The sequence below is a fragment of the Mandrillus leucophaeus genome, unplaced genomic scaffold (assembly GCF_000951045.1).
Source record: "Mandrillus leucophaeus isolate KB7577 unplaced genomic scaffold, Mleu.le_1.0 Scaffold77, whole genome shotgun sequence".
Lineage (NCBI taxonomy): Eukaryota > Metazoa > Chordata > Mammalia > Primates > Cercopithecidae > Mandrillus > Mandrillus leucophaeus.
In genome coordinates this window covers 1,895,681-1,915,859 of record NW_012108363.1, presented here as the reverse complement: position 1 = coordinate 1,915,859, position 20,179 = coordinate 1,895,681, and the positions used below count along the sequence as shown (strand labels likewise).

At 39.6% G+C, this 20,179-nt stretch overlaps 1 protein-coding gene across 3 annotated transcripts in view; it reads right to left on the bottom strand.

The window, feature by feature from the left end:
- The window catches only part of GABRB2 (gamma-aminobutyric acid (GABA) A receptor, beta 2), a 264,185-nt gene extending 263,618 nt beyond the window's left edge, over positions 1 to 567 (bottom strand). For 2 of the 3 annotated variants that reach the window (XM_011966665.1, XM_011966667.1), the window contains exon 1: positions 399 to 567. The gene's annotated coding sequence lies outside the window, so the exon portion shown is untranslated. Of the gene's footprint in view, positions 1 to 219 lie in introns of all 3 variants that reach the window. The other variant, XM_011966666.1, reaches the window with a different exon arrangement.
- Positions 568 to 20,179: the final 19,612 nt, after the last annotated feature.

Here is a 20,179-nt window from a genome sequence, read left to right as displayed (position 1 = left end):
TTGGATGAGGGGGAGATGAGACGTGGAGGCGTGAGAGATGCGGGTGACGAGCGCCCTAGCGCAGGTGCGGGGGACTGGAGGGCGTGGGCGACAGCACAGCGCAGGAAGGGCAGGTGGCCGGGTGGGACGCGCCCGGGCCGGGACCCCGCGCCCCCTCCGCTGCGCGCACCCGCGCGCACACACGTGCAGGCGCACTCCCCTCCCGCCATCCCTGCTTACCTCGCGGGCCCGCGCTCGCCGCCCACTCCGGCCGCGTGCTGAGCTGGTGCCCCCGGCCCCTCGGCCCCTCGGCCCGGGCAGGGGACAGGGACTCCCGGCGGTTCAGGGGCTGTACCTCTGAATACAAGAAGCCCGAGCGGTCCCTAGAAGGCAGGCAAAATGAGGAAGAGCCCCCCGACCTCCGGAGGCACTGTATTCTCCCGCGGTCTCCGCGCCACCTCTTCCTCTTCTTCCCTTCCCCGGGCCCAGGGGACTCGCACACCCAGAGGCTGCCTCTTCCCTTCCTCCCGGAGCTCAGGCCGCCTCGCCGTGGCCGCCGGGACCCGGAGGAGGCAGCAAGCTTGGGGTGGGGAATTGGGGGAGGGAGATACTCAATTCACAAAAGAAGTCTTCCCTCCGCTCTCGGGAAAGAGAGGCGCCACGGGCGGCATGAGGTGCTACGAGTCTGGGGACACAGGGCCGTCCGAAGGAACCCGAGTCCTAACCAGTGGCTCTCCGAGTACTCCTGAGTTTATCTTGGAACGGGGGAAGAGGCGGGTAGAGTAGTTGCTCCCGCTACCCCTCCCCCCACCCCACCCTGGGTGAAGAACTGGAAAGGCCAGAGCTCAAATCTCTGTTCTGGACCCCAGTGCTTAGCCTGTCGATGCTGCTGCCAATCATGGTCACTATTAAGTGAGTGCCTACTGCGTGCTATAGCGCTGCATTCATTAATTCTGGCAACAGTTCTAGCGTTTAGCTATCACTTCAGTGTCCCCATTTTATAGATTTAGAAATTGGCGCACTGAAGCCAAGGAGATTGCCCAAGGTCACTCAGATGGCATGAGGTGAAACCAGGGTTGGATTTCAGAGTCAGCGTTCCTAACCAGTGAACTAGACAGCCGAGATTCCGGAGTCTCCTGAGTCAGCGACCTTGCCCGCTGCCAGTGTTTTGCTGCGGCGGGCCAAGCTCCCGGCGCCCGCGGAGCCCGTGGCGGCTGCGGGTGGAGTTGCGCGCGGATCGCACCAGCTAGCCCCGGCCACTGCCTGCGGAGAAGAGGGGTCGCCGGCCCGCAGAGTTGGCGGCAGGTGGCGGGTGTAGCTCCACAGGTTTGCGGTCCGCGCAGCCCTGGGGGCTTCTCAGGGTCCGGTTCCGTGCTGCACTCTTGACCCACTTACCTTCTGATAACCTTTCCCCTCCCCCACATTGGTCAGAGGGTCATCTGGGGGCAGCTTGTGGAGATGACTCCAGGGGAAGTGTGGAGGCGCGAGGGCTGTGAAAGGGGGGAATCCGACAGTTCCTCTAGGTTGGATGATAAACGGGAAGAGAAAGCTGAGTTCCTTCACCGACCAGAGGAGTTTCTAGGTTAGGAACAGGTAAAGCCCAGCACCGTGAACACAGTGCTGATATGCCGCGCGGCGCTCTACTAGACTCCCAGGCTCATAGGAGTCCATCCAAAGACACACGAGCGCGTACTCACACACACATACACACGAGGGTGGAGGCAGGAAGGTCTGTAAGTTTCCCATCTGTAGTTACTTGGGTTTAGCGTTACCTCAGAATGTAGAACTATGGCCAAGGAAAACTGCTGATTTTCCTTTCTCTTTACTCCTATACACAGTGAGAATCCTTTGCACCAGCTGAGTAGAATGATGGGGGGGAGTGGAGCGACGGGTGAGGGGTGGTTAGGATATTATCAGCATGATGTCCAGAAGATTCCCAAAGCAGTTTAGTCCCAAGTAACCAAATGATGAAGCCCTAAAATGTTCCCCTTCCCCTCGAACCTCTAACACATCTCAAAATAGGGTTTTCCTTCTGACCTTTAGTTACTCACGTTGTTCTTTCTGCAGCATCAGCCCCTTCTACCTAGGCTAGCTTCAGTTTGGGTTGAAAGAACAAGATTCAGCAGCCAGAACAAACCACAAATACTGTCACCCATCTATAATGATGATGATAATAGTAATGGCCCAGGGAGTGATGAAACAAGTTTGTATAAAACGTCTACTATATACAGAAAATTAAGGAAGAGAGGGGCAAAGAGTTAAAACGAAAGTAGCTTGCATCTCAGCAAGTAAAACAGTGTAGTGTAAAGTGAGAGCATAAAAGAACTGGAGGTAAATCTTTGGGTTCAAAACCCAGGTCAAATACTTAGTAACTTTGTAACTTAGGAAAGTCATTTAACCTCTAAGTCTCAGGTTCCTCTTCTGGAAAACTGAGAAGGAAAAGAATACCCTGTCCATTGGATTGTTCTAGAATGAAGTAAATACATGTGTAGTATATTTGGCTGTGATTAATAAATATTAGTAGTGCTTTAATGAATAAGACATAATGAATGAACAGGAAAACAAATAAGGTTTAGTGGCACTCAGGTATAAAGACTGAATAGATATAGATTTGGTGCCATTATTATTATTGTTATTATTTTAGATGTACTTTAAGTTCTAAGATACATGTGCAGAATGTGTAGGTTTGTTACAAAGGTATACACCTGCCACGGTGGTTTGCTGCACCCATCAACCCGTCATCTATTTTAGGTATTTCTCCTAATGCTATCCCTCCCCCAGCCCCCCAGCCCCTGACAGTCTCTGGTGTGTGATGTTCCCCTCCCTGTGTCCATGTGTTCTCATTGTTGAACATCCACTTATGAGTGAGAACATGCAGTGTTTGGTTTTCTGTTCTTGTGTTAGTTTGCTGAGAATGATGGTTTCCAGCTTCATCCATGTCCCTGCAAAGGACATGAACTCATACTTTTTTATGGCTGCATAGTTTTCCATGGTGTATATGTGCCACATTTATTGATGGGCATTTCAGTGGGTTCCAAGTTTTTGCTATTGTGAATAGTGCTGCAATAAACATACGTGTGCATGTGTCTTTATAGTAGAATGATTTATAATCCTTTGGCTATATACCCAGTAATGGGATTGCTGGGTCAAATGGTATTTCTGGTTCTAGATTATTCTAGAATCTAGAATCGCCACACTGTCTTCCAGAATGGTTGAACTAATTTACACTCCCACCAACAGTGTAAAAGCATTCCTATTCCTCCATATCCTCTCCAGCATCTGTTGTTTCCTGACTTTTTAATGATCGCCATTCTAATTGGCGTGAAATGGTGTCTCATTGTGGTTTTGATTTGCATTTCTCTAATGACCAGTGATGATGAGCTTTTTTTCATATGTTTGTTGGCTACATAAATGTCTTCTTTTGAGAAGTGTCTGTTCATATCCCTTGCCTACTTTTTGATGGGGTTTGTATTGTATTTTCCTGGTGAATTTGTTTAAGTTCCTTGTAGATTCTGGATATTAGTCTTTTGTCAGATGTATAGATTGCAAAAATTTTCTTCCATTCTGTAGGTTGCCTGTTCACTCTGATGATAGTTTCTTTTACTGTGCAGAAGCTCTTTAGTTTAATTGGATACCATTTGTCATTTTTTGCTTTTGTTGCCATTGCTTTTAGTATTTCAGTCATGAAGTCTTTACCCATGCCTGTGTCCTGAATGGTATTGCCTAGGTTTTCTTCTAGGGTTTTTATGGTCTTAAGTCTTACATGTAAGTCTTTAATCCATCTTGAGTTAATTTTTGAGTAAGGTGTAAGGAAGGGGTCTAGTTTCAGTTTTCTGCATTTGGCTAGTCAGTTTTCCCAACACCATTTATTAAATAGGGAATCCTTTCCCCATTGCTGGTTTCTGTCACGTTTGTCAAAGATCAGATGGTTGTAGATGTGTGGCATTATTTCTGAGGCCTCTGTTCTGTTGCATTTGTCTATATGTCTATTTTGGTACCAGTATCATGCTGTTTTGGTTACTGTAGCCTTGTAGAATAGTTTGAAGTCAGGTAGCGTGATGCTGCCAGCTTTCTTCATTTTATTTAGGGTTGTCTTGGTTATGCGGGCTCTTTTTTGGTTCCATATGAAATTTAAAGTAGTTTTTTGTAATTGTGTGAAGAAAGTCAATGGTAGCTTGGTGGGGATAATATTGGATCTATAAATTACTTTGGGTAGTATGTCAATTTTCACCATATTGATTCATCCTATCCATGAGCATGGAATGTTTTTCCATTTGTTTGTGTCCTGTCTTATTTCCTTTAGCAGTGGTTTGTAGTTCTCCTCGAAGAGGTCCTTCACATCCCTTATAAGTTGTATTTCTAGGTATTTTATTCTCTTTGCAGCAATTGTGAATGGGAGTTCACTCATGATTTGACTCTCTGTTTGTCTATTATTGGTGTATAGGAATGCTTGTGATTTTTGCACATCGATTTTGTATCCTGAGACTTTGCTGAAGTTGCTTATTAGCCTAAGTAGATTTGGGGCCAAGACGATGGGGTTTTCTAAATAGACAATCATGTCATCTGCAAACAGAGACAATTTGACTTCCTCTCTTCCTATTTGAATACCCTCTATTTATTTCTCTTGCTTGATTGGTGCCATTATTATAAGTTAGCCTGATAATAAAGGAGCAGACATTTCATGGCAGTTAAGGAAGGGTGAAGAAGAAGATGTATTAAAAATCCAAGCAGCAATTAAACAGAGAAAAGATGAAGGAATATATTTTCTCTATGCAATAACATCTCAGGGATATCCTTTACCAACAACAGTAAGTAATTTAATTAAAAATACATTTCTGGCTGGGCACAGTGGCTCATGCCTATAATCCCAGCACTTTGGGAGGCCAAGGTGGGCGGATCACAAGGTCAGAAGAACAGACCATCCTGGCTAACACGGTGAAACCCTGTCTCTACTAAAAAAAAAAAAAAAAAAAAAATAGCCAGGCATGGTGGCACGCGACTGTAGTCCCAGCTAGTCCGCAGGCTGAGGCAGGAGAATTGCTTGAACCCAGGAGGCGGAGGTTGTAGTCAGCCAAGGTCGTGCCAGTGCACTCCAGCCTGGCGAGAGTTAGACTCCGTCTCAAAAACAAACAAACAAACACACAAAAAAATTTCTACTAGTTACAAAACTAAGGTCAACTTACACCTAAAGTGAGTCTCAGTCATACAACAGGAGCAACACTGGCCAGCTATCTGGACTACTTTGCCGACAATACTGCCTCAGAAGATGCAAAATGAGAACAATAACGTGCAATCTGGAGATGTGTTAGTTGCTGAAGAGTATCCTCCATGATCCCAAATGAGTGAGAAAGCAAAATGTAAGTACTCTTAACAGGTCATGTTTCAAAATCATCTCAGTATGAAACATATAAATACAAATTTAAAAAGTCACCAACCATCTTCCATTAGCCTTAAACATAATATGGAAACATTATTCAGTAAATATGTAACAGTCTCCTAATCTTTTTCAAAATTACTTGACAAGTACTGGGGGATGTGGTGTGGAAAAAGCAAACATGTGATCCTTATCCTCTTGGATTGTAGTGTAGGAAGGAGCCAAGAGCCATCGTGGAATTTATTACATGTATAACACATAAATTGGGAAAGATAAGAGATTATGGAATTCATAATTGGTGCAGATAACTCAATTTGAGGATTTGGGAAAAGCTTTTTTTCTGATGAAGTCACGCTTCAGTGGAAATTTCAAACCTATGCTAGCCTGATGAAGGATTGTGGGAAGAAAGTTCCAGACCGAGGAAACAGTATGTACAAATATCCTGAGTCAAGAGAGGATGGAATGAATGAAGAATGAAGGAAGAACGGTCAGACTAGAGGACAAGGGCAAGAATGGCTGTTGACACAGTTGAAAATTACAGACTATTGATAGGTTGAAGCAGAGGGGTGACAGGATGAGTTTTAATCACACTGGAGGAAGATGATAATGGCTGTAGGGGATCTGTTAGGAAGCTATTGCAAGAATCCAGGTGAGAGGTGATGTTGGTCTGAAATATAATAGTGACAGTGAAGATGAAGAGAAGTGACCACAGCCATGTGGAGACAGTGGCTAAACTTTGTGACAGATGTAATGTGGAGAATGAGGGAAAAGAAGGATTCAAGCATGACTCATACATTTCTGGCTTGAGGAACTCGGTGGTGGTGGCAGAAGAAAGTTAATGAGGGTGATACATTTTATTTGGGTCGTGTTGAGTTCCGGGTACCTGCTTGCCATCCAAGGTACACTAGACATTTTGATAAATGCACCTGAAGCTCAGAACCAACGGCTGGGCTGGGGTCAATGGAAAATCTCCATGTTCCATCTTGATACTGTATTTCCCTTTCTTTATTTACTTTTTCTCTGTATAATTCCTAACTGTGTAATTATAACTGTATTTTACTCATTTTATATCCATCTTCCTTCATGCAAAGAAAGTTTTAAAAAATTGTGATTTTTGTCGGCTTGGTCGTTGTTGTATCCCAGTAACTAGTTCCCATAGTAGACATCTAACACGTATGTTTTGAGTGAATGAGTATATATTTGATGATCCTGAAGATGTAATCCACTTACATTACAAAAGTATCTGAAGAATGAACAGAGTGGGAAGACTGGAAGGTCGAGAAGAGAAACTTCTGGTAAAGGACAGTTGCAGGCACCAGAAGGGTCAAATTAACATTGACACTGAAGGTAGAAAGAAAATGAGTGCGGTGTGATCACAGCCAAGGAAACAGAATATTCAGATAAAGGAAGGACTAGTTCACTGTATTAAATCATTTACAAAGATTTTGCATTTTAGAACAGGTATTACAGTTTGCAGTACACAGTTCAAAAGTAAGTCACTCTGTCCTTCTGTCACCATGATCCTCTTTCTAAAAACCAATACAATTCATTTTCTGGGGGTAATAGTAATGAGATAGTTCATATCATAGCCTTTCATCTGTTAACAAACAGGTATGAAATATGTCCACAGGTGCCAGCTAGCCCTCCCTGCCTTACTGCTGCTGGTGAAGCAGCAGAATGATGATTTTGAAGAAGGTTCTAATGGAATGTGTATTACCTGTTTTGCCTAATCATTTAAACTTTTGAATTCATAATTCTTTAAATAAATGAATAAAAGATCTCTTAGCTCTGAATATTGGTTGGGGTCTTTTGAAACACTGTGCAGAAATTTCAGCAATATTAAAGGGTAGGAAGAAAGAACTAACATGTAGAAAGATAATATATGCCTAGTACTGTCAGCATATACAATAGCACAGACTTTCCAATTACTAACAAATTGTCAAATATATGACTTTCTGAGCCTACTGTAATATACATATAAGAACTCTTTTAAATAACCTTTTCATGTATCATATATAAATGTCATTTTATTTATTTTATGTATGAAATGATATGTCTATAATAGTTTAAATTTTATTAAATACTTTCCCCTATGCTTATTAAAAATGCCCTTTATTTGTCTAGCAAGCCTTGCCTTCATAGGTACTAGAAAAGAAATTTCTCCTAAATTAACATAAATTCCATGTTATGGGTTTATGACTTAATGAGGTTTTACTGTGCAGAATTAGGAGTGCAAATTACATGTCTACTGAGTCCACCTTCTCCTTCAGCAAGTATAACTAATTCTATACATAAGTTTCTGTAAAATTATCAGCCACATTAACCCTTATGATATAGAAATCAATTTAGATTATTTAACTAAAAATGTAATATTAATAATAAGATAAGACCTCTTGTCACTCTTCCAAATCCTTTCACTCTTCCAAATCCTTTCTCTATTGCAAGTTATTTAATCCTCAAAATATACCTGTAAAAATGTTCATCACTTTTATCCCCATTTTATATATGAGGAAACAGCAGCAAAAATTAACAGCTCTGAGATCACACAGTTTATTTTTTAAAAAGTTAAAGGGCTCAGGCCCTTCCTGACAACTATGTGACTTTGTAAATGAAACTCCAGTATATTTGTCTACTGTACATTCTCAGCTTCTCTTATTCACTGAGTTAATATAATAGAAATGAAACTTCAGCCCATTCAGAGGATCTCTGCACTTTAACAGTCAAATGACTAATAGGAAATTTTGAGAATTGAGTTACTGGGCATCTTTTAAAGGAGCACTACCTCAGATTAATCGATCTTCGAGAGCGTAGAAAGAAAAGTATGCCTCAGAGTACAAAATGAAATTAGTGATGCTTCCAATGGAGGTAAAATTGTTATATGAGGAAATTACCTAAGCTCTGACACTGTGGGGATGCTAATTATATTCATATGCTGTCTCGGCAGAAATAAAGCACCACATCCTTTAGGCTAGAAAAGGATAAAATGGGAAGGAAGTTCTTTTTACCAACAGCTATTCAAAGCCCAAAGTGGGGAGAAGAGATATACCTTATCAATGAGCAAAACTGATGTACAAACAAGAACATTACAAAGGTTGAGCAATAATTTCTCAAAATCCCTATCAGGTTGATTTCTTAGGAATGGCCATTGATAGATGGCCAAATATAGCTAATCCAATGTGTAAAATGGAGTTTTCCGGAATGTGGGTCACGTACCTCAAAGGCCTTTCCCGAGCCTTTCCCGATGCTCCTTTACCAGAACTGTGTATCCACTTATACACCATAGTTAGGAATCCTAGGGTTAAGAAGTCTTTTGAGACTCTACCAAAACTCTTGAAATTCTAAAAAATGTACATATTGACTCTAAATTTAAAAAAAAAAAACTTTTGATGTTGAAATTAACGTTTAATTAAATGTCTATAATATGTAATACCATCCCTATAATTATACATGATTAAATTCAATATAGAAAATGTAAACTTTAATCTGCTTTGTGTTATGTATCAAGGGGTCTCCAAAACTTGAAGGACTTGGACATATGATGGTTTTTCAAAGCTCCAGGTATCTACCGCCTCAGGCAGAGTTAATCACTTTCAAATTAGATGCACCTAAAGCCAATTGCAGTGTTCTGTTCTTTTTTTTCCCCCTTAAATGCTTTTTCAAAACATTCCATTGCTAATTCTGCAAGAAACAAAACCGTATTTCACTTTTGTTTTTATTATCCAAAAACAAAAGTGTATGTATTATACTCAGCATACTGACTTAACTTATATTAGCACTTGTAAGTTATAATTACAATTAGTATTTTAGTTAATACTAAATAGTTCTGACTTACTAGCTTGTTTGCTCTTTGATGAACAATAATAATTCATTATTCATTTAATTCTTTCAAGCTTATGTGTAGTGCTTTTGGAGTTGTAAGTGATAGAAACCAAGTGCAAACTATCTCAGGCAAGTGAATTTTAGGTCACGTAACTGAAACCGTCAAGGATGAGCAGCTTTGAGGACCGGTGGATTCAGGGGCTTAAGCTATTTTATTTCTCAATTCCGTTTTATGAAAATTGGCCATATTCTTAGGTGGAGTCTCTTGTCAAAATGACGAGCAAGCAGCTACTCCACTTTAGCAACCCTGAGATTAGCAATTTGGTGACACCAAAATTACAAGATAAAATACTATGTAAAGGCTTGGATCATAGTCCTATATTCAACCAATCATTTGCTCTGATCAATGGTCTTGTGCCCACCTCAGGTCCTGAAGCTGGAGTAAACCATATTTAAACCATGTGGACCACGGGTGGTTGAGGGATGAGAACCCAAAGAAGGATCCTTAACATATTGTCTCTACAAAGAAGAGGAATGGATCCCAAACAGGCAAAAGTCAAAGATGTCTACTATGGGCAGAATAGGTGTCATTACTAACCATATCTTTTTGATAAATCAATTGTAGCATAGGGTCTTGAATATGGTTAAAAGAGAGACCCAAATTTGCTACATCCATCTGACATAAATGTCCTTGTAACTGTCCTGTAAAGACGAATGAATGAATGAATGAATGAATGCATAAATCTAGGACATCCGGGATCTCATATTCATGTCAATTGTGGTTGATTGCTACTTACATTTTAGCAATTCACATAGTCATATGTGAAACAATCACCTCAAAATTATTTGAAAATAGTCATGGTGTAACTGGATGAATATAAGGAAATACATGCAGGAATTGATATGAAAATGTAATAAAATTATAAGCAAGAATGGCTAGGGATAGAAAGTCCTAAAAATTCAATATTTGAGTAACTGAGAACTACCAGTAAAAATATTATAATGTTAGTGTTAAATAATTGCATTAACTTCACTTCTACATAGTAAAACTTGATTAAATTTGTTGAATAAATAACATTTGAATGAATAAATTCCTCAAAAACCTTTTTGGCTGCCTGATGTGGTTTGGCTGTGGCCTCACCGAAAATCTCATCTTGAATTGTAATTTGCATAATCCGCATAATCTCCATGTGTCAAGGGAGGGACCAGGTAGAGGTAATTGAATTATGGGGTCGGTTTCACCCCTGCTGTTCTTGTGGTAGTGCCTGAGTTCTCACAAGATCTGATTGGTTTATAAGTGTTTGTGTTCGTTTCTCCTTCCTACTGCCTTGTGGTGGGGACCTTGTTTCCCCTTAACCTTCCCCCATGATTCTAAGTTTCCTGAGGCCTCCTCAGGCATGCTGAACTGTGAGTCAATTAAACTTCTTTCTTTTATATATTACCAAATATCAAGGAGTTCTTTATAGCAGTGTGAAAATGAACTAAAATATTGCCTAAGCATTTAAATATGTCCCATACTAATAACCATAAGATAGTTTCTAAATTTTTGTTAACATATGATTTATCTTAATAATAAAAATACATTATTGTTTATAGTATTTAAAATATATGTCATTGTGAATAGAATATGACCTTCCCATGTGGGCGCGGTGGCTCACACTTGTAATCCCAGCATTTTGGGAGGCCGAGTTGGGCGGATCACGAGGTCAGGAGTTTGAGACCAGCCTGACCTACATGGTGAAATCTTGTCTCTACTGAAAATACAAAAATTAGCCGGGCATGGTGGTGGTTGCCTGTAGTCTAAGTTACTCAGGAGGCTGAGGCAGGAGAATTGCTTGAACCCGGGACGTGGAGGTTGCAGTGAGCTGAGATCCGAGATCATGCCACTGCACTCCAGCATGGGCAACAGAGCGAGACACTGTCTTGAAAAGAAAAAGAAAAAAGAAAGAAAATGACCTTCCCTAGTACTTATATTCTAACCTCTCTACCCTTTTTTTAATTCTCACAAAACACTATGAGGTATATTCTAATGTTATCTTCGTTTCACAATATTCTGAAAATGTCAAAGGTTTTGTGATTAAGAAAAGCTTCTTTTCAGAAACAGAAGAATGAGAATAACTAGTCAAAGTCTGTCAGAGTGAAGATTTTCTTTAATTGGAAACTTAATGAGTAGGTGATAATAACCACTGTTTTCTTTCATTTGTTTTAGCATAGTTATCTCATAAGAGAAACGGCATGAAGACATGTTTTGTTCCTAGTTCCTGAGAAGATTAATTTGGTTCTAGCTTCAAATAAAATGATTAAGGGTTGTGACCTACTGAGGGTGTGGTGGTATGTGGTGGCATAGAGCAAAGTCATAGCTCTGTAAGATAAAGTATTTTGCAGGAAAGAAAGTCCAACAACCAATTCTACTGATGTTTATTTCTTAAAATATAATTTCTTTTAATGTGAGCTCAGAATTAAGTGATTGGCTCTTGGAACAAGTGATGCATCAACAAGAACCAATGAGTACTTTGGGGATTTGGTATGTTCCAACCATGCATTTTATCCAGAATTGGGCATGTGGATTGTTCAGGAGATGATTTTGTGTATTACATGGACATGTGTTGTAAATTTAAGGAAAATAGATAAAGTAGTAACGCAGTTGGTACTTGGGTGTGACAAAAATAGTGTAGGTGGTATGCCAACATTTGGGAATCATTGAGTAAACAAATTAGGCAGGAACTATCTGCCAAAATTCTATAAGATAAATTCTCATACTTTAAGCTGAAGTGAGGCCCTTCCAACTCTTAAGTGTCTGTGGTTATTAGAAGTCCCTAGTGTGGGTGATCAGCAGCCATGAGATGTGAGGTGTATCTGAATGTCATCAGACAACAAGGCCACCTTTTTGACACAGAGATCAAAATCTAATTCAGGAATTCAGTGAATATACTGACTCTCTATGTATGTGGACATGTTCTGCAAGAAACAAACAGATGAATTTACGATATTATTCCCCTCAAGAAGCTTACAGGAGAAGGGGGAGGAAGAATGGCAAAAATGATTACAATTATTCTAAGCAGCAGAATATTAATGTCACAAGAAAGATAAGTAAGAAGAGAATAATCCAAGGAGATTGCAGGAAAAGAGACATCAGAATTGGCTGGGAGTAAATGGGAAAGACTTTACTGAAAACATGCTACTTGAAATGGACCTCAAAGGATGGCCAAGATATTATTGCAGGTTTTAGGGGATGATAGGAGGTTTGAAATAAATTTTTGCATAAATGTAGCATCTAGCTAAAGTAAAGAGATAAGTGGCTACAAAATCAGCCAAGTTCTGAAGATCCCTGATAACAGGATGAGGATTTCAAATGATGTAGACAGATGTAGGGTACTCTGGGGTTTCGTGCTCCTTCCATCCTTCATCAGCAATGTTATAGTTGCTACATCATTTTTATCAGAGATTAGCTGACTTGTTATGATAACAAGTATCAGGCTTTGCAGGATACTCTGATCTCTGATCCGCAGTAGTATTATGAAAGCAGCCGTAGAAAAACAATAAAGGTGAGTCATGATTTAATAAGCGTAATAGAAAAAGTAAAAATAAAAAAGGGAAAACACAGTAAGATTTTTATCAATAAAGAAATAAACAACCAAACTAGCAGTTTACCACGTTACGCAAATAGGCACTAGTAATTTGAGAGGGTCTTTTATGTCACCTCCAGTTTTAAAGGGGCATGAGAGTATTTGAAAAGAATGGCATGACATCGTAGATCATTTTAATCTTAGTGTGAAGTTGAGCTGACTACGGGAAAAAAACTTAGACCTCAGATTCTTTTAAAATTATGCTGGAAGCATACTTAAGAATTTACTGTAAAAATTATAAAATGGATGCTTATCTAATTGTTCTATTTATTTTCTTGGGAGCTGGGGTACGTGGTACCCATAGAGAAGCTGGCTGTCCCCTTCCATTTTTTCTGTAAGGAAGGGAAGAATAAATGGGACAGGAGAAAAGAAAACCATTAAGATGTTATTTTAACTAAAAGTTCTGGTAGAGTAATTTTTTAAAAAAAGCTAAAATGTAAAGATTAAATAAAACAGGTATCAGAGAAAACAACTCCTGAAGATAGCAAATCAAACTTAAGATTTGGAAAGACCCTGAAGCGATCGTTGATATAGTACAGAAAATAGGCAGTTCATTTGAAAATTCATAGATAAAACAAGAAACTTCAAAGAGGTATTTAGCCTGCCGCTGGCATCTTTGATCTCTACCTTTAAACAGGTTATGTATTTTTCTCTGTTATTAAAGGCACACAAAAGATGGTTATGTTAGTGCAACCTCTCAGGATGCCCATCACCAATGATTATGAGGTGAGGAATAGAACAATTCTTAAGAAACTTACACTCCAGAGCTTCCTTGTAGGATCAGACTCAGGACTGCCCTCTAAATGTTTCTTGCTAGAAACCTCCCTTGTCTTACTTTCCCTCTTTCCCTGCCTTACTTTTTCCTCTTTCTCATCATCTGCACAGAAATCCTTCTCTCAAGGTCAGCTTTTAGGAATTGAACCTAACACAATTGGGTAGTTTGGGATGTATTCTGGAGGATAATTGTTTCTGGAAAATAACACATCATTACTAGAACTCTGCAGATGAGAATGACACCATGAGTCATGGAAGAACAATAACTAGCTGCTGTGTTGTTGCTTAACACTACTTGTATGATTTTTTGAGAGACGGGATGACACCTAAGTTACATTCTCTTCCTGACTTTTAGTTGTATCAAATGTAAAACGAGGGTGTAAAAGTAGGTGATCGCTAAAGTTCATTCCAGCTGGAAAAATCCTATGATGTAAATCAGGAGTTGGCAAATTATGGACCTCTGGCCAAGTCCAGTCCTACCTCCTTTTTTTTTTTTTTGAGTAAAGTTTTACTGGAACACGGCACTGCTCATTTGTTTAAGTATTGTTTATGTCTGCTTCATGCTGCAGAATTGAGCACCCTAGGCTACTCTGAAACTCCATGAGACTCATAATGATTATTATTCTCAACATTTTAAAAAACAGGTGAGAAAATTGAGGCAAAGCAAATTTAAGTTGCCCAAGTTTACAGGATGAGTAATGTCAGAGCTGAGATTCATATTCAGCCAATATGCCTCCAGAGTTGGTGCTTTTTGTTTTTTTTTTTTTTTTTTTTGAGACGGAGTCTCGCTCCGTAGCCCAGGCTGGAGTGCAGTGGCCGGATCTCAACTCACTGCAAGCTCCACCTCCCGGGTCCACACCATTCTCCTGCCTCAGCCTCCCGAGTAACTGGGACTACAGGCGCCCGCCACCTCGCCCGGCTAGTTTTGTTTTTTGTTTTTTGTTTTTTGTTTTTTTAGTAGAGACTGGGTTTCACCGTGTTAGCCAGGATGGTCTGGAGCTCCTGACCTCGTGATCCACCTGTCTCGGCCTCCCAAAGTGCTGGGATTACAGGCTTGAGCCACCGCGCCCGGCCCCAGAGTTGGTGCTTTTAACTACGGTGCTAAACTGCCCCGATTTAAGAAGCCCACAATGAAAGTGAATGTTAAAACCTTTTGACTTATAGTAGTTTAGATGTGCTTGCTTTGTTTTTAGTATTGGGGTTAACATTAACAGGAACACATATGGAAGCATGAATGGAGGAGAGGGAAGGGGAGAAATTCTGCAAGCTCAACAAAGTTAGAAAATAATATCAAAAATAAAATATAGCCTGCTTATTTTTTTTCTACCATCACATGCAATCCTAAAATGTGGTTTCATGTTTCCTTCATTTTTTCTCATGGTGCAAATCACAGACACATTTACAAACAAATTTACAACTAAGATGCTTAACTTGGTCCTCAGCACACCAGCATCCTGTGTCTGTGGAGCAGAACTAATCATTTTATGTCACTTCTCACTTTTCCTCCCCTCCCATTTCCTTTGAGATTGCAATTCTGCTTAGGCGATGTGATGAATGACAATGTCAAGGGTAGATAATTTTGCTTTTGACAATTTACACTTTCACAGTGCATCAGCACATTGTTTTGTAATGCTTTTGGGTTTTAGATCACGTTGACATTAATCCTCTTAAAATATATTTGTGTATCCTTTTCCACTGTGGTGAAGGCTCATTTGAATGGAACAAGTTTGAAGACTAACTTAAATTGAAGAAGGAAGTATCTTAAAGGGGAAAGAATGGAGAGGCATTTTCCAATTTATCTTTCTTAAATCACAACTAGAATTCAAGTCATAGAGGAGTAGGAGTTGCTAATATAAATTCTTGCTTCCTTTTCTATTTTCTTTTTCTTTGAGATGGAGTATTGCTCTTGTTGTCCAGGCTGGAGTGCAGTGGTGCGATCTCTGCTCACTGCAGCCTCCACCTCAGGGGTTCAAGCAATTCTCCTGCCTCAGCCTCCTGAGTAGCTGGGATTACAGGCATGTGCCACCATGCCCAGGTAATTTTTGTATTTTTAGTAGAGAGAGGTTTCACCGTGTTGGCCAGACTGGTCTCGAACTCCTGACCTCAGGTGATCTGCCTGCCTAGGCTTCCCAAAGTGCTGAGATTACAGGTGTGAGCCATCATTCCCCACTTCTATTTCTTTTTTTGGTAAATATTTTGTCACAGTGTTTTAACAATAACCCACAATGTGAACTCATCTCAGAGAATTTGGTTTTGGCCATTATAGCTGTAATTTAACTTCTTTCCTAATGCATATAAAGTGGCTGATAAATTTCTTATTCTGCCCAAGTCAGCACTTCCTAACCTTACTATTTTGGGCAGTGTTTGGGACTGTAATAAGATTAAACCAATCTTGTTCTGTTCCTCTCTGTCTTTCTGTCTCTGTCAGTCTCTCTTTCTGTCCTTCTCTGTCTCTGTCCTTCTGTTTGTTTTATATTTCCATTATTGCCTGATTGCCTGAGTACTTACTTGTGCTAGCCACTGTGCTATTTAACATGCTGTACTTCATTTATTCTTCACACTAACCTCTGAGCTTGGGATTGCCATTGAGAATTTTCAGATGAGGCAACTAAGGATGCACAAAGTTAAATGTTACACAACTGTAATAATAATAATAGTGTAATTTAATAATAAGTTGTTATATTAATGCAATAATAATAAGTAATGATATACTTAAGATTCCAACTCGGAATGGTCTCCCTCCAGGTAGTAACCTTAAACACTGTACAAGAACACAAAAGGTTCAGAAATCCTCAAATATTAATGTGAATCAAGAAAGTTACAGGCTTCCATGTAGGAACCAGATAGTCATGATCCTAGACCAGCAGATTGAAGGTAAAGAACAGACTGGTGGTTAGAGAAATGATGCAAGAAATGATGCAAGAAATGATGCAATCATGCAAGTGGTTAGAGAAATGAACATTTAACTTGACCAGAACTTGAGAGAGATCAGAGCTTTGATGACAGGTATCTGACATCCAAAACAGCACCTGGGCTAAGAACCAGGATCATAGGACCTGTTAACTAAGTTAACAGTTAAAGGTTAACTCCAGCACCTTTTCTTTGCACAGAAAAGATAAAAGAATCTGATTCTGTAGCAGAAATTTTCTGAACTGCAAAAGAGGATCAGCACTTACTAAGTTACGTAGTTTAATAATAAGTTGTTATATTAATGATACACTCAAAATTCCAACTCGAATTGGTCTGCCTCCAGGTAGTAACCTTAAAACTCTACAAGAACATAAAAGGCTCGGAAATCCTCAAATATTAATGTGAATCAAGAAAGATACAGGCTTCCATGTAGGACAATTTTCTCTTTTTGAGTACTGTGCATAGACTAGTATATGTCAGCTTATTTAATACTCTTCACAAACATACAGGAAGCAGCTATACTGTCTATAGCTACCCAAGTAGTAAGACTGCATATAGATATGGGTAGCATTGGGAAGCTTGCTGGCACTCAACTGAATTAAAAAAAAATGTGCATAATAAAGTGGTGCTACTATAAGCTTGTAAAATACAAAGAGCTCTGTAGCTTAGAAAACTTTGAGTTTTGTTTTTTCTTATAAATTGAAAGAGAGCAGGGAAACAGAGTATCATGGTTTGGGGAAAAAAACCCTTCCATGTATTATTTAAATAACATCTACTTGCTTTAAAAGAAGTGTATACCATTCTTCATCTACATTTGAACGCTATGCATGTTGTTGAATCTAGATATATAAATCACCAATCTGCCTGCGACTGGAAAAGTATCAGGAAAATCAATAAGGGAAAGACCTCTAATATCTTTTGACGAGTAATATACAAAGTTAAAAACAGGCTATTTAAAAGTATAAATTGTGCCTCCCTAACACTTTAATTTTAGGAGGATTCTCTATAAAGAACATAGTGCATTTAGAATCTAAATTGATTTGTCAAAAGTTTTTTCTCAAGATTTTGACCAAGAAGAAAACTGAACTCTTCCTCAAATGTTTGCTAGGACTAAAACAGAAACAAAAACAACAAACAAACAAAAAACAAAACTGAATCCAAAATGATGAAACTAGCCCTGGAGTACATTAGAATTGGTGATGAACTTCTGTTGACAGCCCACAGACAACTTTTAAGAAAAACTGGTAACTGTGGCATCCAATTCCCTTTGCTTGAATCCAAAGCACTACTTTGAGAACTTATACAAATAATACCTTTTCATTTCAGCCAGGCTCATTTTTACATGTCTATTTTCAATGTTTTTTGTCACCCAGGTTGGAATGCAGTAGCATGATCACAGCTCACTGCAGCCTTGACCTCCTCAGGCCCAGGGGCTCAGGTGATCCTCCCACCTCAGCCACCTGAGTAGTTGGGACTAAGAGCATGCACTACCATGCCCGACTAGGTTTTGTATTTTTGTTGAGATGAGGTTTCATCATGTTACCCAGACTGGCCTTGAACTCCTGAGCTCAAGCAATCCTCCCACCTCGACCTCTCAAAGTGCTGGGATTATAGGCATGAGCCACCGCATCTGACCCTTGTCTCATTTATTAGGCTAAGGTTTCTTTCTTCTACAGTGGTGGTTTTACTTGTGCTGTTTTCTTGCACAACTTTAGTGGGTGCAGCAAGTCCATCTAATCAAATCCTTTTGCTCCTTGGCCCTCCACATGTTCTATGTTACTTCTGGAATCTCACCTGGTTCACTTTCTTCCTCCTTCACTACACTGCACCTACGCTACCCATCCATAGCACGCAGGCTCCTGTCCCTGAGCTGTCTCAGTGTTGCTTCTCTGCCGAGAAAGCTCGTCTTCTAGATCTTCCTCTGGCTAGCTGCATATTCAGGTCTCATTTCACATGTGACCTGCTCAGAGTGACCAACCACATGCCTCCCCAGCACCAGTCAGTGTCACTCTATCATATTACAGTCTTTCAACGTCTTTTCATCTGAACTGTACTTTTTAACTTGTTTATTGTCTTCTCCCATTAAAATGTAGATTACAACAAATTGTGTCTATCTTCTTCAATGCAGTATAATCTGCATTTTATTTTAGCCCTACTATGTGTCAGACTATATCCAAATAATCTGACATATATCCAAATAATCTGACACATAATAGGGCTAAAATAAAATGTACATTGAATGGGAGACTGACTTTCAAATCTCTCTGCGAATATTTCTTCTTTAACTCGATATTGCTACTTTCCTACTCTAATCAGTTCAAGAGTTGCACATTTTTTGAGAAAGAGTACATGAGACACTTTACTTACATTATATATTTTAATCCTTGCAACAGCTCAGTAAGGTAACTATGAATATGCCCATGGAAATTGACAAAGCTAATCAACAACCAGAATTGAAACAAAGGTCAAATGACTTCCAAGCTGATCTTCTTGTCATTAAGTCATGTCACTGTTTGCTATCTGAATAGTAAAGTGAGGCTCTTGATTGTACTCAGAATCTCACTTTATCACAAGCTGTCTGGCTGGTTTTTCTACCCCATCCTCTCCCTTACCTAAACATGGGTTTAATTCTTGTAACATGCATATGGTTAGGAGTTATTTGGATACTTTGTCATGGATTCCTTTTGCATTCCCCATAGCACCAGGGATTGTGTAAGGCCATTTTAGACATGTTATCAATATTTGTTGAGGTGAGTTGATTAAACAGATAGATAACACAAATAAGGAAATCTAGGAAGCCCTTGAGATGACTTGCTGGTTATGGATTGAATGGTGATATGGTTTGGCTCTGTGTCCCCATCCAAATCTCATCTGGAATTGTAATCCCCACGTTTCATGGGAGGGACCTGGTGGGAGGTGTTTGGATTATGGGAGCAGTTTCTCCCATGCTGTTCTCATGATATAGAGTTCTTATGAGAACTGATGATTTTAGCGTGTGGCACTTGCCCTTTGCTTGCACTCTCTTGCCTGCCACCGGGTAAGACGTTCCTTGCTTCACCTTCTGTCATGATTATAAGTTTCCTCAGACCTCCCCAGCCATGTGGAACTGTGAGTCAATTAAACCTCCTTTCTGTATGGATTGCCCATTGTCAGATAGTATCTTTATAGCAGTGTGAGAATGGACTAATACAAATGGAATCTACTGGTGGAACAAATGTGGAGTTGGAGTCATCACCATATATTCCTTACGAGGAAATGCTTGAAGGGAATAGTATAGTTACGTGTAAAATTTAACCAGCCAACTCAAAATTTACTCAACGAAATTTCTGGAAATTGACTTGTGGTAAAATACTTCCTTATTAGATTACCAAGTCCTATCAAAAACTCTCCTATTGAAATAAAATCTTATCCTCAGGTTACTTGCGGCTTCTGGGCATTTTTGTGAATTTGCATTGATTCTCAATGACTTCCTACATGTAAATCACTTTCAAAAAAACTAGCAGACTATTGAATGGGAAAACCATATATTGAGTTGGTAATTCATTTCTAAACATCAGTTAAGAACACTAAAATGAGGGAAAACAACTATATGTAAGTTACATCACTTAATAAGACTGTAAATGAAGAAAACCAATTCTATTTTTAGGAATTAAATCAGCTTATACTTATAAATACTTAATATTCAATGCTTTTACTG